We start from the raw sequence: 18,174 nt of genomic DNA, 5'->3' as shown, positions 1-18,174 counted from the left end.
TTTGGCAGTGAAATTCGCCGATTTTGGGTGCAAAAGATTTGAAGGATTCTATGATCCAGTTAGTATTTTCACCCCATAATGGCGGCCGCACTACCGGAGCGCCAACTAGTGACTGTTGCCCAAAAAGTATCAGAGTGTCGCCTCTTGGGTTCAATACTCTTTGGTAGTAGGCTAGTTGACTCTCGCTGCACATTCATACAGACAGATGCTACTGTAAGTTGCTGTGTGAACAGGAAATTTCGAGACTCACACCTGTAAGTAAATGCGGTTGTCAGTCACAAAAACTGAGAGTGTGAACGTGGCCTTTAAAGTCTGGGTGATATTTACATTTATGTAAATTTGCCACTTATACACCAAAATTATTTCCAAACCAAGAACATATACAATGTTCAATATATACTATATACATACAATATATGTGTGTCAATAAAACCTTAAAGGTGCCCTAGAACTTTTTTTTAAAAGGTGTAATATAAGTCTAAGGTGTCCCCTGAATGTGTCTGTGAAATTTCAGCTCAAAATACCCCATAGATTTTTTTTAAATTCATTTTTTAACTGCCTATTTTGGGGCATAATTAGAAATGAGCTGATTCAGGGTGTGTGGCCCTTTAAATCTGGTGCTCCATGCCCCAAGAGCTTGCGCTTGCCTTAAACAACATAAAAATAGTTCAAACAGCTAATATAAACCTCAAAATTTACAAAGTGTTCGTCATGCAGCATGTCTAATCTAATTGTGTTTACATTGATTCTGAATTTACATTTTACATTCTGATTCTGAACACTGTTGGAGAGATTTATAAAGAATGAAGTTGTGTTTATGCATTATACAGACTGCAAGTGTTTAAAAATGAAAATAGCGACGGCTCTTGTCTCCATGAATACAGTAAGAAACGATGGTAACTTTAACCTCATATAACAGTACATTAGCAACATGCTAACGAAACATTTAGAAAGACAATTTACAAATATCACAAAAAATATCATGTTATCATGAACCATGTCAGTTATTATTACTCCATCTGCCATTTTTTGCTATTGTCCTTGCTTGCTTACCTAGTCTGTTGATTCAGCTCGGCACAGATCCAGACATTCTGCCCTTGTCTAATGCCTTTCATAATGTTGGGAACATGGGCTGGCATATGCAAATATTGGGGGCGTACACCCCGACTGTTACGTAACAGTCGGTGTTATGTTGAGATTCGCCTGTTCTTCGGAGGTCTTTTAAACAAATGAGATTTATATAAGAAGGAGGAAACAATGGAGTTTGAGACTCACTGTATGTCATTTCCATGTACTGAACTCTTGTTATTTAACTATGTCGAGGTAAAGTAAATTTTTGAATCTAGGTCACCTTTAAAGTCGCCATGAAATCAAAATTGAAGTTTTTTGGCTTTTAGTATGGAAAGTTACCCTTAAGATTATCTATAAGCTAGTGTGCTCCAAAACAATGACAAAATTCACATTTAGAAGATAAAAGCATTCAAAACTTACAGTCTCGTCACTTCTGCCAATATGGATCACTGGTTTCGATGACACCAACCTGCACTTTAGCTTCTCATCAGATTTTCTGACCAATCAAATGCTCTCTAGAATCTGAAGTGTCCCGCCCCCTACATTATAAATAGACGCTGAAGCTGTGGCTTAAATCAGTCATTTGTTCACACACTATTTTCTAAATGGTAAATGGCACATAGTGCACTATATAGGGGATAGGGAACGATTAAGACTATGTAAATATTCTTTCCATTGAGGAGAATGAGTTTGGTTTCATGTTGGTGTCACGCAAACCGCCACAGCGCACACAGTCTACTCTGCTCCGGTCTAAACACATGATAGCACAGAGCGGATGATATACGCAAATCAGCACAGACCACAAAACATATCAGACACATTTGAATTCTGCACAGAATGCTACGTATTTTAAGGAGATTTGGAGGAGATTAGGAGGATAAAAGGTTAGAGATTAGAAGGAAACTTAAACTTTACCGAGTTCAACAGCTCTGGCCGAGCTGTGATATAAACAAAACGCTATTGGCTATTTCAAAAAAAGGGGGAGGAGCTGGTCGATATGTCCCTGTCTTACTGTTTCAGTGGAAATTACGTCAACACACTGAATAATGCTGCACGTTCCAAGGCACTTCAGTGGGCCTTTAAGTTAACAGGAATTTTTTCACCCAAAAATGAAAATTGTAATCATCAAATCATCTAATTAAAAAATAAGAAAAGACTTTTTCGAGAGAGACCTTGCCAAAATTGCAGAATAATGACCTGTTCACCCCAACAGACATTTGGCATGAAAATTCAGTCCAATTTTCATGTGCGATTTATCTCTTCAATACAAATACCCCAGTTACTCTGGTACAAAAGCATTGTACAACTTTATTATTATATATTACACAAGTCACTGACTTGTCACCACGGTTTATCTAACAGCAGTGTAAAACTTGTTGTTTGGCCAGATTTCTTTGAAGTGCATTGGAAAAGAGATTTCTCTGTAAAAAAAAGAAAAAGAAAAAGTGTTTAATTGATTGACAGCATGCACATTTTTGTGACTGTCTGAACTGATGCACCATTCACCATGATGAGCCATTCATTAAAATACAAATATTTATCATTAAAATACATATTATGCACCAAATATTTGTCTTGGTGTGAACAGGCCTTAAAACACTCCAAAAACATGAACACATAATTTAAATTTGTTCTTCACACAAAGCAGTCGTTCAGCATGCACATTGGGCTAAATAACTCCTGTTGTGTTCTACAGTAAAATAACAATCATACAGGTTTTGAAAAACATGAGGATGATGATGCCAAAGTATCTTTATAGTTGCAAGTGTAGCTGTTAGTGTGTGTTTGAGGTTCAGTGGGTCTGGCTTTGCCTTCCAGGTCAGTGTGTGCTGCTCTTTTTGAGAGCAAACGGCGTCGGCAGCACAGAGCGCCAGAGGTCATGACAGAAGTCACTACACTGGATTCTGCTCATTTCAGACACATTCACGTGTCTGTCGATAGATGTGTGTGAATCATCATAAAACTATGTTGCATTGAAGCATCACAAATTACAGTGCTGCTTGAAAGTTTGTGGACCACTTGCAGAATCTGTGAAAATATTTTTAACAAAATAAGAGGGATCATACAAAATGCATGTCATTTTTTATGTAGTACTGTCTTATGTAGTAAGATAATTTATATAAAAGATGTTTACATATAGCCCACAAGACAAAAAAAAATAGCTGAATTTATTAAAATGACCCTGTTCAAAAGTTTGTGAACCCTTGGTTCTTAATACTGTGTGGTTACCTGGATGATCCACGACTGTTTTTATGTTTTGTGATGGTTGTTCATGAGTCCCTTGTTCACCCCCGGCTCTTAATGCGTCGTGTTTCCTTCTGGAGCATCAGTAAATGTTTGAACCTTTTTTAATAGTTATGTTTGAGTCCCTCAATTGTCCTCAGTGTGAAAAGATGGATCTGAGAATCATACAATCACTGCTGGAAATGGTTCAAATGCTCAAAACATGCTGGAAATCTGAAAATATTTTGGGACCTGGAGGATTTCTTTGAAGAATATTGGGCAGTTTAACTGCTCATGACAAACAAGGGACTCATGAACAACCATCACAAAAAAATAAAATAAATAAATAGTCATAGATCATCCAGGTAACCACACACAGTATTAAGAATCAAGGGTTCACAAACTTTTGAGCGGGTCTTTTTTATAAATTCAGCTATTTATTTGTCTTGTGGACCATATGTAAACATTTTTTATGTAAAATATATTACTCAGGACAGTACTAAATAAAAAAATAACATGCATATTGTATGATCCCTCTTATTTTGTTAAAATTATTCACATTTTCAAAGATTCTGCAAGGGGTTCACAAACTTTCAAGCAGCACTGTATATTCTTATTCCCTTACTATTCCCACCCTCCCAATTACCAATCATCAGAAAGATTACTGACAAATATAAAGTAAAATCATGTGCATACAGCACACACAAAGCACCATTGGAGGGAAAAGTGAAAGAAAAAAAAAATTATGGGTACATGAGCTTGTTATTTGACTAGTATCCTCAGAGGTACACCTGCTGTACACCTACTGCAGTTCAAAAGTGTGGGGTTGGTAAGATTTGTTGTTTGTTTTTGAAAGTGTCTTATACTCACCAAGGCTTTTAAATAAAAAAAAAAAAAGTAATATTGTGAAATACTTTTTCAATTTAAAATAGTCTTCAGTGATCCACCAGAAATCATTCTAATATGCTGATTTGGTGCTCAAGAAACATTTGTAATCATTATTTGCAATGCAGAAAATAGTTGTGCTGCTTAATGTTTTTGTGGAACGTTACCGTGATTCATTTTTTCCCAGGATTCTTTGATGAATTAAAATTCTTATTTTAACATACAAGGCACTTCATGGGACTGCACCTGAGTATCTTTGCGATCTCATCAGTCCTTATACTCCATCACGCTCTCTTCGCTCTTCTAACTCTCTTTCACTTTACCAGCCTTCACGTAAGCTAAAGACCATGGGGGAAAGAGCCTTTTCATACAAAGCCCCTAAGCTATGGAATGTGCTTACTCTACCCATCAGAAATGCACCAACGTTGGGTCATTTTAAAAAGTTGATTAAGACACACTTATTTAAGACTGTCTTTCTCTAATGAATTGTATTGCTTTTGTTGTGTTGTTTTGTTTTATTTTATTACTGTAGCGCTTTGGGTTTAAGAAAAGCGCATTACAAATAAAATGTATTATTATTATTTTATTATGAATAAAAAAACAGCATTTATTTGAAATATTTTTTTGTGACATTGGAAATATCTTGATTGCTTTTGATCAATTAAATGCATCCTTGCTTAATAAAAGTACTTCTGCACATTTTGTGATATTGTATATTGGTGTGCACAAATTGCATCTGTTTTCATTTGAATGTTTACATGCTATAGAGCCAATTAGATAATGGAAACCAACAGCTATGAACACGTTCCACAAACAACTTGATTATTTGCCACGCGGTTGGCATCCAAACAGTTTATAAAACTTTCATCTCTCCCATTTCATTAAAACATGACAGATTTTCTAAGTTAGCCATGATAGTTGCCAATATTTGAGTAGGAATTGAGTTTGTTCAAACACGCCCAAAGACAAGCCAGAAACACAAACCAAACCAAACCGATCCAGAAGGAGTGTACTCAGCTGCAAGCAATTTGAGCTCAGATCAGCTGTGGAGTCATGGGATTTAGTATTACTCCAATTACTGGGTCATTGTGTGTGTGCCTAGCATCTGTACTTGAACTCCTGCTGTGACTGTGAGGCTTTCTGCCAATATGTTCCATTAAGACTAACAGTAACGATTAATCACTGCTGATGTCTTTTATCACATATTGAGTCAGATCATCATAACTACATGTGTAATAACTTAAAAACGGCAATGACCCCCAAGATGTCTTTGGAGTGTCAGAACACCCCGTTGAAAACCGAACAACATCCTGGGCTTTTGTGGTACAGAAGAAAATGTTTCCTATTACCTTCAAATCACCCCACCCCCCAAAAGAGGATTACAGGCTAAATTATTAAACTGAAAACATTTCAAATTTGGCAGGCATGTGTCCAACAGAATATGCAGGCAAGTATTGTACAAATTACATTTGTATGTGTGTGTTTAGAGCAAAGTATTTCTCTATACACATCGGAATCGGTTCCCAAAGGATCTGCTCTTATCACTGTCAGTTTGACCATTATTATGGCGAAATCAGTAAAAACACTTGCAGCTATAAATGCCATGACAAGACATACAGCCATTAAAGGTGCCATCGAACGTTTTTTTACAAGATGTAATATAAGTCTAAGGTGTCCCCTGAATGTGTCTGTGAAGTTTCAGCTCAAAATACCCCATAGATTTTTTTTATTAATTTTATTTTGGGGCATCATTAACTATGCACCGATTCATGCTGCGGCCCCTATAAATGCTCACGCTCCCCGCCCACGGAGCTCGCGCTTGCCTTGAACAGCATAAACAAAGTTCACACAGCTAATATAACCCACAAACTGGATCTTTACAAAGTGTTCGTCATGCAACATGTCTAATCGCGTAAGTATGGTATTTATTTGGATGTTTACATTTGATTCTGAATGAGTTTGAGGCTATGCTCTGTGGCTAACGGCTAATGCTACACTGTTAGAGAGATTTATAAAGAATGAAGTTGTGTTTATGAATTATAGACTGCAAGTGTTTAAAAATGAAAATAGTGATGGCTCTTGTCTCTGTGAATACAGTAAGAAACAATGATAACTTTAACCACATTTAACATTACATTAGCAACATGCTAACGAAACATTTAGAAAGACAATTTACAAATATCACTAAAAATATCATGTTATCATGGATCATGTCAGTTATTATTGCTCCATTTGCCATTTTTCACTATTGTCCTTGCTTGCTTACCTAGTCTGATGATTCAGCTGTGCACAGATCCAGACGTTAATACTGGCTGCCCTTGTGTAATGCCTTTGAACATGAGCTGGCATATGCAAATATTGCGGGTGTACATATTAATGATCCCAACTGTTACGTAACAGTCGTGTTATGTTGAGATTCGCCTGTTGTTTAAAATGGGAAACATACAGACTAACAAATGCTCATGCAGAAACTAACCTCGCAGCAACAGAATATTCCTCTCTCACCGATATCACTTTGAGAGTCAGGCAGCATAAGATCTTAAGAATAAATCACGTAGCTAACACTTCGAAGGATTTGAGTGAACCTTCTCCACTCTGTAAGACATGCAACATCTGTATGGACAGACTTATTTTTACTGTAGATCTTCTTTGATTACTTGCTCTTTTTATGCCCCCTCTACCTTTTAACCAATGCAAATATGACTGAAAACACTGAACAAAACACTCATACTTGCTTTTGCAGACACCTAAAGTGGTTCAACCAAAGTGTGGTAATGACAGTGTTGATTTGCTGATGACACCACAAGAATGCACACATAAAGAAACCCACCAGCTCCACTAGCAACTATATTGAGCTTTGCTGTCAAAGGCAACAGAGGGAATAAATTCACCATGCTTTTAAGGGCTCTCAAAAAACTGGCAGATTTTCAGTAAATACTAGCAAGTAACAAAACAAAACATGTTGATAAGAAAGAAAGGATTAAAAAAAGAAAGTAAAAACATTGGCCTTGGATGGTGTAGCTTTGACATTTATGAGCAAGGGATAATTGGGGCATGCTAACCAGCCAAACACTGACCCTTCAGGACTGAGTCAGCTACAGCACATGACCTCCTGCCACCACTGATGACCTCCCTGTCCTCTCTGTGAAAGAGAAACGCAAAGAACCTGCTCAGGAAAGAGACTCTGTATGAATGTGGGGGAAAAGTGTGTGTGGGTTTGTTTATATTACATTGTGGGGACCAAATGTCCCCATGATGTAATATAAACCTGAGTTCACCTTCATCGTGGGGACCAGCCACCGGTCCCCACAATGTAAATTAATTAATAAAAATACTAAATGATGTTTTTGTGAGAAAATAAAGGTGTGCACAGTTTCCTGTGATGGTTAGGTTTAGGTTAGGGGTAGGGTAGGGGGATAGAAAGTACGGTTTGTACAGTATAAAATGCATTGCGGCCTATGGAAAGTCCCCACAATTCACAAAAACAAACGTGTGTGTGTGTGTGTTCATGTGCTTTTATTTGACCTTAACCACCAGCAATGTTGAGGGTATTAAAAATAATCAGATGAAAATATATTTCTTTTTAAATATTTTAAAATAAGTAATACATAAAACTTATATTTGTTTCATTTATTTACTGATAGATAAAACTGTACACCTCTCCCTTCACCATAATGTATTCACATACACCTGCACAGTCCACATGACTCAACAAAATTAGATCACTCTCACTGTAATCAACAAAGCAGTCTATACTGCGAACAGGGTCATGCAAACTATGATGGTGAGACCAACATTTGTTCAAAGTATAAAAATTTGTGGAGTCACTCTGTTCATCTAGACCTGAAAATCACAACACAAGGACACATACATATACATATACCATTAAAAGTTTGGGGTCAGTTGGGGTCTTATTTTTTGAAATGCATTAATACTCTTACTAAACAAGGATGCCTTTACCTGATCCAAGGTGACAGTTAAGACATATGTAATGTTACAAAAGATTACTATTTCAAATAAACATTGTTCTTTTGAATTTTCTATTCAGCAAAAAATCCTGAAAAAAATCCATGACCATTAAGCAGCAAACTGTTTTCAACATTGATAAGATGAAGAAATGTTTCTTGAGCATCAAGTCATGGCATAATGATTTCTGAAGGATCATGTGACACTGGAGCAATGACTACTGAACATTCAAAGAAATAAATTACATTTTATTATCATAGAAAACAGATATTTTAATAGTAATATTTTTACAATAATAATGTTTTTACTGTATTTTTGATCAAGTAAATGCAGCCTTGTTCAGCATAAGAGACAATATGTGTATTTGGACCTTTCAAATACCACTTTGCATTAATAAAACAGCTGGTGGTCATGCAAAAGTAACAATATTTCCCATTAAAAGTAACAAATTAAACTTTTTTTTTTCTTTTTTCAAAAGGAATTGTGTTCAAACACTTCCATACTCAGGTCTTTCTATTCCAGCAACTTTATAATAGACAATGCATCAAACTAACTGTCTCATTGCCTTTGATAATTGCAGTGTGTGTGTTTGTGTGTATGAGTGAACTTATATTTAATACACAAAGTATGAAATATATGGAATGTTTGACTTTGTGGGGTCCTTTAATTTGACCCCACAAGGACAAAATCTTTTATATTAGACTAAATGTTGATTCAATTTGCTATCGTCCTTCCCTACACTATACCTAAACCTACCCGTCACAGGAACCTAACGTAATTTTAACATTCTTATATGCGTGTGTGTGTGTGTGTGTCGTGCGAGCAAGTGTGTGTGAACAGAAAGAAAAGACGGGGAGTAATGGGGACAGAACTCAACGCCAGCTGTGGTCTGTCATGTGCAGAAGGGACCAGAGATGAATAGAGGAGAGAGGAAGATGGGATGAAGGAAGAGATTTTTGTCTGCGCGTGTATTTGTGAATAAAGGGCAGGGGGTTGTTGAGCAGAAAGGTTTGAGTGGGCATGCAGGACCACAGGAGCTGTCAGCTCCGCAGCACCGCAGTTTCATATTTATGTAAGAACGTTTTAATGGTCTCAGGCTCGGGTACTTAAAAGATAATTACCATAATTATCAGAAACCCTCTCGTTTAGCATGACATGGTGAGTCGTTCAATTGAGGTACAGCATTCACCAGAAATTTATTTCATTTCTTGGAAAATTCACCTGTGCTCGATCACTCTTCTTCTGAAAAGCGAGGAGAGGTCACAGATAATTTGTTGAGATATGGAGAACTGACTATTTTTCAGTTTTGAGTAACAAAGTATTTTAAAGTCGGCATGAAACAGAAGTTGAGATAGTCTTTTCTTTCCTATTCTGCCATATGTCAGAGTTTGCTTCTCAAACATGAAAAAATGTAGGCCAGAATTTGATTTTGTCCATCTGGAATTGATTGGATCATTGTGGTTTGCTATAGCTGTGATCTCATGTGAGTGACAGGTTGTCCCATCCTCACGCCAAAAACATGTCATCAGAGAAGAGAATAGGGAAGGGAAGTTACTTTGATTAAAGATGATAAGGACACATGGATTTAAAAAAATAAAATAAAATAGTGAAAAATTGAAGTGACGTGTGTCCCATACTCAGAATTTGGGCTCTGCATTACACCCATCCAAGTGCACACACACAGCAGTTGGTATACCTTCAAACACCAAAGTGGTGAAAAAGGTGTTTAAATGTAAATAGTAGTAGGGGAGTCTGGGGGCATTGTCCCCCAGGAGAAAATGTTTGTGATTTTAACATATAAACTAAATTCTGGTGCACTCTCACAAGAAAATAAGTGGAAAAATCAACATTTGCTTCAATAAAAAAAAAAAAAAAAAATTGGATTCAATTTTGATTCAGAAGCTTGTGACTTGATTTCGATTTGATCACCTTTTAATTCAATAATGATTAATTTGAGGCCTATCAGGTACAGTACATGGCAAATATTTTCCAAATATCTCTCAACTAATGCTGTTAACTATACAGGGAACCACAGCTGGTACATCATTATAATATTAAAGGTTAAAATTAATTGATTTGTAAGCTACTTACATATAAATTACACATAAAGGAGTTTTTATAATAACGTTATAATACATTTTTAAAGGTGCCCTAGAACTTCTTTTTAAAAGATGTAATATAAGTCTAAGGTGTCCCCTGAATGTGTCTGTGAAGTTTCAGCTCAAAATACCCCTTAGATTTTTTTAAATTAATTTTTTTAACTGCCTATTTTGGGGCATAATTAAAAATGAGCCGATTCAGGGTGTGTGGCCCTTTAAATCTGGTGCTCCACGCCCCTAGCTTGCGCTTGCCTTAAACAACATTAAAAAAGTTCACACAGCTAATATAAACCTCAAAATGGATCTTTAGAAAGTGTTCATCATGCAGCATGTCTAATTGCGTAAGTACAGTGTTTATTTTGATGTTTACATTGATTCTGAATGAGTTTGAGGCTATGCTCCGTGGCTAACGGCTAATGCTACACTGTTGGAGAGATTTATAAAGAATGAAGTTGTGTTTATGAATTATACAGACTGCAAGTGTTTAAAAATGAAAATAGCGACGGCTCTTGTCTCCGTGAATACAGTAAGAAACGATGGTAACTTTAACCACATTAAACAGTACATTAGCAACATGCTAACGAAACATTTCGAAAGACAATTTACAAATATCACTAAAAATATCATGTTATCATGGATCATGTCAGTTATTATTGCTCCATCTGCCATTTTTCACTGTTGTCCTTGCTTGCTTACCTAGTCTGATGATTCAGCTGTGCACATCCAGACGTTCTGCTCTTGTCTAATGCCTTTCATCCAGACATTAATACTGGCTGCCCTTGTGTAATGCCTCAATCATGGGCTGGCATATGCAAATATTGGGGGCGTACACCCCGACTTTTACGTAACAGTTGGTGTTACGTTGAGATTCGCCTGTTCTTCGGAGGTCTTTTAAACAAATGAGATTTATATAAGACGGAGGAAACAATGGAGTTTGAGACTCACTGTATGTCTTTTCCATGTACTGAACTCTTGTTATTTAACTATGCCGAGGTAAATTACATTTTTGAATCTAAGGCACCTTTAATGACATAATTATGTTTCTACTTGTTTTTGATATCGACCTTTAAATGGTAGCCGTCATAAAACGGTTTTATACATTCAGTATTGAAGCACATATTAAGTACATGAATATGCAATGGCCTATAGTCACAGTGGATATATATCAAAATGCTCCTCTATAAGTTCATTTTTGTAGCTGACTAACAAGTTTTTGGACTTTGAACGGCTTTTCTGTGATGTAAATGTGACATTTTTACAAGCTATTTTATTGGCGCTTTTCCGGTGTTGAAACAATGATTGATCGATTAACGTTACATATGATATGATACGGATTTCAGTAAGTTGTACTGCATCTTTCAACATACCTTCGGTATTCATTCATGTTTATTTTGTGTTGTAAAGTGGAAGAGATGATCGGTTCACATGCACTCTGCCTCTGTTTGAACTGAATCGTTTCAGCGAAATGTCAATCACACCACAGAGCGCCTAAAAAGATCACGACACCTCGAGAGGCGTTTATGGTCTCACTACAGTCTATGGGAAAGTAGCCCATTTTCGATTTGTTGTGCCTGCAAACTCACCCTGACCTTCCAACCAAATAAAAAAACTCTTCGGATCTACACGAGTCACATAAATGACATATTTTGAATAAAAACGGCGACAAACGACTAATTTGCAGGTATGAGTACTAGTGAACACGCACACCATGAACACACACCATTTTTGCTGCAGAGCCCGGGGAGTGATTGGGGGTTATGTGCCTTGCTCAGCTGTGGGTAATGAGATTGGAAGACAGCGCTGTTCATTCACTCCCACCACATACATTTCCAGCCACTACTGAGACTCGAACCCAAGACCTTTAGGTTACTCCCTAACTACCTCTAACAATGTGCACGGATAAAGATTTTATAATAAAAACTGAAATATACCATAAAAAATAAGAATGGTCAATTTGGCTTTACTGTAACTTTAAGTAAAGTTTAGTCCAGCATGGTGCAGTCAGGCATACTGTGGGCCTAATTCTGATATTCAACAGAAATCAAAGACTGTGATTTAACATACTGTCTCCATTCTGTGGTTATTCAAATGAAGGCAGGCACTGAATAGATCTCTTAACAGGAGTGTTATAATTGCATCTGAAGTTTTTGTTCTTAACCTGTGTTGCGGCCTCTCTTAGAGAGAGACTGCAGCCTACGCTTTCACCTCCTTGTGAATAACGTCCTGTCATTAGCATAGCGATTATGACCATTAGCATGGGTAGGCTTTCTTTAGCTGTCAATCAAATAAACTCCTGTTGTAAAATATTAGATTCTACAGGTGCAAGAGACATTTTGTATGAAAAGTGAGTTATTTAAAATACAGAGATTAATCATGGTTCTAATACTACTAACACTATCCTCAATAAGATGCAAATTATGGTGGGGTCTGACCCCTTAAGTCTTTGATACCCTCAAAGAAAGTCAAAACAAAAGGTTTAGGAGGGCCTTGCTATTTTCTTTTTGCACACCAGTTCATGAATTTCAACAGTGTTACCAAACAATGTGTGAGTAACCACAAAAGTCTGTGCCAGAATGCACTACTAGACACCCGCTGACAGAAATCGCGTTCATCTGAGATTACTATAGCAACAGTACTGTATGCTGCTCAAACCCTTTTCAATAGCATCAGTATCTAAAAAGTGTCATTTTTATTTAAGAAGGTATTTTGGAGAGTGTTTTGTTTTTCATTTATACTTAAAACTGAAAAAAAACACTAACATTCAAGATGTAATCTATGAAAACAAGTCTTAATGTCTTATGCATTGTTGCTTCTAAGGTAAATTCATCTAGTTTTAACAACTTTTAGATATTTTTACTGGAAGATTAGACAGAACTGCTCATTAAGAACTTGTTAAGATTAAGTATGTGTGGCAGGGTGCTTTATCCTGCTGAAAGAGGCCTGCCAGCAGGGAACACCTTTGTCATGAAGGGGTCTTCCTGGTCTGCAACAATGTTTAGGTACTGTAGGTAGGTGGCACATGTCAAATTTATGTGAATTGCCGGATCCAGGGTTTCCCAGCAGATCATTGTCCAGAGTATCACGCTCCCTCCATAAGCTTGTCATTGTTCCAGTACATCCTGGTGTCACCAATTCCCCAGGTAAACAGTGCACACATACATGGCAGTCCATGTGATGTAAAAGAAATGTGACTCAGATGACTTTCTCCAAGGTCCAATTCCGATACTCATGTGCCCATAGGTGCTTTCGATGGAGGACAGGGGTCATCATAGGCACTCTGATTGGTCTGCGGCTAGGCAGCCCCATACGCAGAGTGTGTTGTGACACATTCCTGCCATAACCATCATTGAAATTCTGCGTGACCTGTGCCACAGTATATCTTCTGTTGGCTCGAACCAGACGGAATAGCCTTCTTTGCCCTCATGCATCGATCTGCCTCCTCAGACTACTGTTGGTAAACTCTCACCACTGCTGACCAGGAGAAACCCACAAGTCTTGTCGTTTCAGAGATACTCTCACCCAGTCTCCATGCCATAACAACTTGGCTCTTGTCAAAGTCGCTCAGATCTTTATTCCGGCCTGTATCCAACACATTGATTATGAAAACTGATTGCTTACCATCTAATCTACATCTACCCAGACCTTAATATGTGACCTTGTTAGGAGATGATCAACAATATTTACTTCACATGTGACTGGTCATAATGTTTTGGCTCATCAGTGTATACACACAAACTAAGTAAATAAACAAACAAATAAATATACGTCACTGTAGTTCAGCAAATTTTCAAAATTCATTCATTTTTAAGGATAAGATATTTTTGATAAAATCTGATGGCTCAGTGAGGCCTCCATTGACAGCAAGATAATTAACACTTTCAATGCCCAGAAAGCTACTAAAGACACATTTAAAACAGTTCATGTGACTACAGTGGTTCAACCTTAAAGGGTTAGTTCACCCAAAAATGAAAATTATTTAATTAATGACTCACCCTCATGTCGTTCCAAACCCGTAAGACCTTCATTCATCTTCGGAACACAGTTTAAGATATTTTAGATTTAGTCCGAGAGCTTTCTGTCCCTCCATTGAAAATGTTTGTACGCTATACTGTCCATGTCCAAAAAGGTAATAAAAACATCATCAAAGTAGTCCATGTGACATCAGTGGGTTAGTTAGAAGTTTTTGAAGCATCGAAAATACATTTTGGTCCAAAAATAACAAAAACTATGACTTTATTCAGCATTGTCTTCTCTTCTGGAATCCTTTCCATTGAATTGATTCCATTGAATTGATTCCATTGAATCCTTTCATCTGTCGACGTTGGTAATGCACTTTTACGTCGCCGTGGCTGTTTTTGGCGATTAGGACATCCGCGACATGCACATTTACGCACCATTTTAAAAAATATAGCAATACCAAAATACAAACAATGTAGAATAGCTTGAATACAGCATGTGTCTCCTTCAGACTGTAAACGAAGCGCACCAGAAAACACGTCAACAGCGTCTTACATCAGCGGAGTCGTGAACCTGAATTGACAACAGACCCGGAAGAGAAGACAATGCTGAATAAAGTCGTAGTTTTTGTTATTCTTGGACCAAAATGTTTTTTCGATGCTTTAAAAACTTCTAACTAAACCACTGATGTCACATGGACTACTTTGATGATGTTTTTATTACCTTTCTGGACATGGACAGTCTACCGTACAAACATTTTCAATGGAGGGACAGAAAGCTCTCGGACTAAATCTAAAATATCTTAAACAATGTTCCGAAGATGAATGAAGGTCTTACGGGTTTGGAACGACATGAGGGTGAGTCATTAATGACATAATTTTCATTTTTGGGTGAACTAACCCTTTAATGTTATGAAACAATGAGAATACTTTTTGTGCACTAAAAAACAAAAAAAAACATTTTTTCAACAATATCTAGTGATGGTCGTGTATCAATGAACCACATGTCACATGAACCATTGAAATTTCGAAATGTTTCGAAACACTTATGATGTAACGAAGCCTCGTTTACTGAAAACACATGACTTTGGCAGTTTGATACACACTCCAAACCATTGATTCGAAACAAAAGATTCATATAGCTTCGAAGCTTCATGAAGCGGCATTTTGTAATTGCCCATCACTAGATATTGTTGTTTGGTTAATAAATAAATAAATAAATTAAAGAAAATCAGAAATATAAAAAATACATGTGGGACAGATATTAAAAGCATACCACATGGACATTTCAGCTCTTGTTATTCTCTCATGAATACAGGTACTTTCCAGATGGTCGTCACCAGTTCTTAGTGGCTTCCAATCAGATCAAAGGAATGGAAAATTAGGCTAGCAGCTCTTCTGATTTTACAAATCACACAGGTACATATTCTCATGCATAACCACGCATACTCTCAGCTGGAAATTATGCAGAATGAGAAGTTAAGGAAGCAGAAATGACAATCCTCACAGCTCATCACCATCTCTACAGCTCTGCCCTATCACAATTCTCAGACCAGTGGAGGCCAACAGCTAACCTTTTCCCCAGAAACAGGTTTCTCCAGTTACCTTTTCCCTAGTTTCTGAATTAGGATCCCATAAGAAAAAAAGAAAGTACAGTTACCTCTGGTATCTTACACAATGGTGTTTTTTTCCAGCAAGTATCTCTTTGTTGATACAATCTGTCTTTTTGAGGGCTAACATATCAAAGTTTCCTCATGGACATTTGCCTCCCTGTGATTGCAAGTAAGGGGGTCACAGCTTGTGTCTGCAGCTGTGATTTCAGAAGAAACACTACCATGCTGACCAGAGCAAACAACAGAGCATCAAAACACCACCTTTCACACCAGGACACAGGAGAAAGACATCTGCTTAAAAGCATGGAAAATGGCACTCTTCATGAAGATCATTTCACAAAATAATACTCAATAGGGATGCATCAACATTAAAATTCTGGCTGATATCGATAAACAAATTATGTATTGAAAATGTTATACCAATGCATCATGTATCCCAAATGCTCAACTTTATCTGGTTTTGACAAGCAACTGTAATATCAAACTTTTGTTAATGTCTCACTAGAAATGTTTGGTCGTACAAAACCCACTAAGCTGTTTAGCTAATGTGAATTTTTATGAATGAGGCTGTTTCTTCACTTACTGAATGTGTCTGTCTTCTTATATCTCAGGCAGCACTGCTTTAATTTATTACTACTTTAAAGTGCTAACTGTGTCCTCTCTTGACTGCTTTCAGCTTCAGTAAAAACAAATACAGCAAGAATTACAGTAAATGTGGAAATTGGCTTGCTGTGACAATATGGGAATGGGCATGAGGAGGGAAAAAGGGAAGAATACAAAATATTGCTTCATTTTTGAGTTGAATAAAAGAGGCTATTCATGTAACACTTGGTTGCTCAGAAACCAAAGTAATTCACATTAATATTGGGACACCCGAGAACTTGCTAAGGGTGGTGCTTTTGTTACTGGGCCTAAAATGGACATGATTGAGAGGTTATGCTTATGTATAATGGAAAGATTTTCAGTGAAAGTCCATCATTAAAATGAGTCAAGTGTGTCACATTCTTTTTACTAGACACACTTTCATATTCATTCTGTATCCAAAAAAAACACAAAAAAAAACACATGCACACATGGAGATCCAATACAGGAAGTGGTTATGTGACAGTTAATTGTGTCATCATTTACTCATCCTCATGTTTTTCGAAACCTGTATTCTTCTGTAACACAAAAAGAGAAATGACATGTGGGTGGAGAAATTAATGACAGAAATTTTATTTTTGGTTGTACTAAGCCTTTAAAACTATTGTATGACTATTGGGCCACGTTTATGACACTTCATGTGCTTTTTTAAATCCTTTTTGGAGCTTGACAGCCCTTGGTCACCATTCGCTTTCATTATATGAGAAAGAACAGCTCAGACATTTATTTGGAGAAAGAAAGTCACACAGGTTTGTAATGACGTATAGGTTAATAAATTATAAATTACTTTAAAGCCAAATAACTAAACTAATAATATTTAGCTTTACATGCCACTTTCAGAATGACCAAAATAGCAGAAACATGCATATTTAAACACGACATGCCACTTTCTACTATGCGGTCGAGACAGATTTAGACTTTAACTTAGATTTTTCTCTGACTAAGAAAACAGCCAAAAAGGAAAGACATTATAAAGAAGCAGTAAACAGAAGTTACACAGTCAGCGCTCAGCTGCTGCAGTGAGTAACAGAGCCGAGCTCCTTTTTAATGAAGCCAGAGGAAGACATGAAAAAAAGATTCCTGCAGCAATACGGCGCTTTACTTTTTTTCCCACAGGAACAGTGACGCAAAATGAGAATGAACTTAATGCTCTTCAATATATTGTATAACAATAATGTTCTCTTCAGGCCTTAAGACAGCCAGACTGGCAGCAGGTGACTGGACACAAAATGTCACTCAAAACGCAAATATTGCTGTATTAATGGAAAATGACACATTCTGAGTGTAAAATGTGTGTGAAATGAGCCTGTGTTCTCACCTGCCATGTTCAGGAGTGCTCTGCAGGTTCCCTCCTCACAGCACTGGAAAATGCCTGGTCAGATGTGAGTACCGGTTAGTCACTGGAAAATACTGAATCACCTGCTTAGGTAATATTTCACAAATGGAGTGTGTGAGAAGGGGGAACTGTGTGTGTGTGTGTGGTGATGAAATCATGTAGGCCTATTTAGTGTCTCACAGAGCACTCTAGGTAGGCCGTATTGTATTTAAAAAATAATATGCATCACCTGCGTGTATGTGTGTGTGTGTGTGTGTACAGTTTAAATGTGTCAAGGTCAACAGTTTCCATCTAGCCATAGAGTCCAAACCTGGTGACCTTTAAGGTTTAAAATATGATGGATGTATCACACGGAGCTGCTGTAATGTGTTTTCCGTCGCTTT

General features: G+C 37.1%; 1 protein-coding gene across 1 annotated transcript in view; it reads right to left on the bottom strand.

The window, feature by feature from the left end:
• The window catches only part of slc8a1b (solute carrier family 8 member 1b), a 126,302-nt gene extending 108,477 nt beyond the window's left edge, over positions 1–17,825 (bottom strand). The window contains exon 1 of the mRNA XM_067366629.1: positions 17,774–17,825. The gene's annotated coding sequence lies outside the window, so the exon portion shown is untranslated. The remainder of the gene's footprint in view (positions 1–17,773) is intronic.
• Positions 17,826–18,174: the final 349 nt, after the last annotated feature.

Source organism: Chanodichthys erythropterus, chromosome 18 (genome assembly GCF_024489055.1).
Source record: "Chanodichthys erythropterus isolate Z2021 chromosome 18, ASM2448905v1, whole genome shotgun sequence".
Lineage (NCBI taxonomy): Eukaryota > Metazoa > Chordata > Actinopteri > Cypriniformes > Xenocyprididae > Chanodichthys > Chanodichthys erythropterus.
Note: the sequence above shows the minus strand (reverse complement) of the source record. Positions and strands in the feature narration are given on the sequence as shown.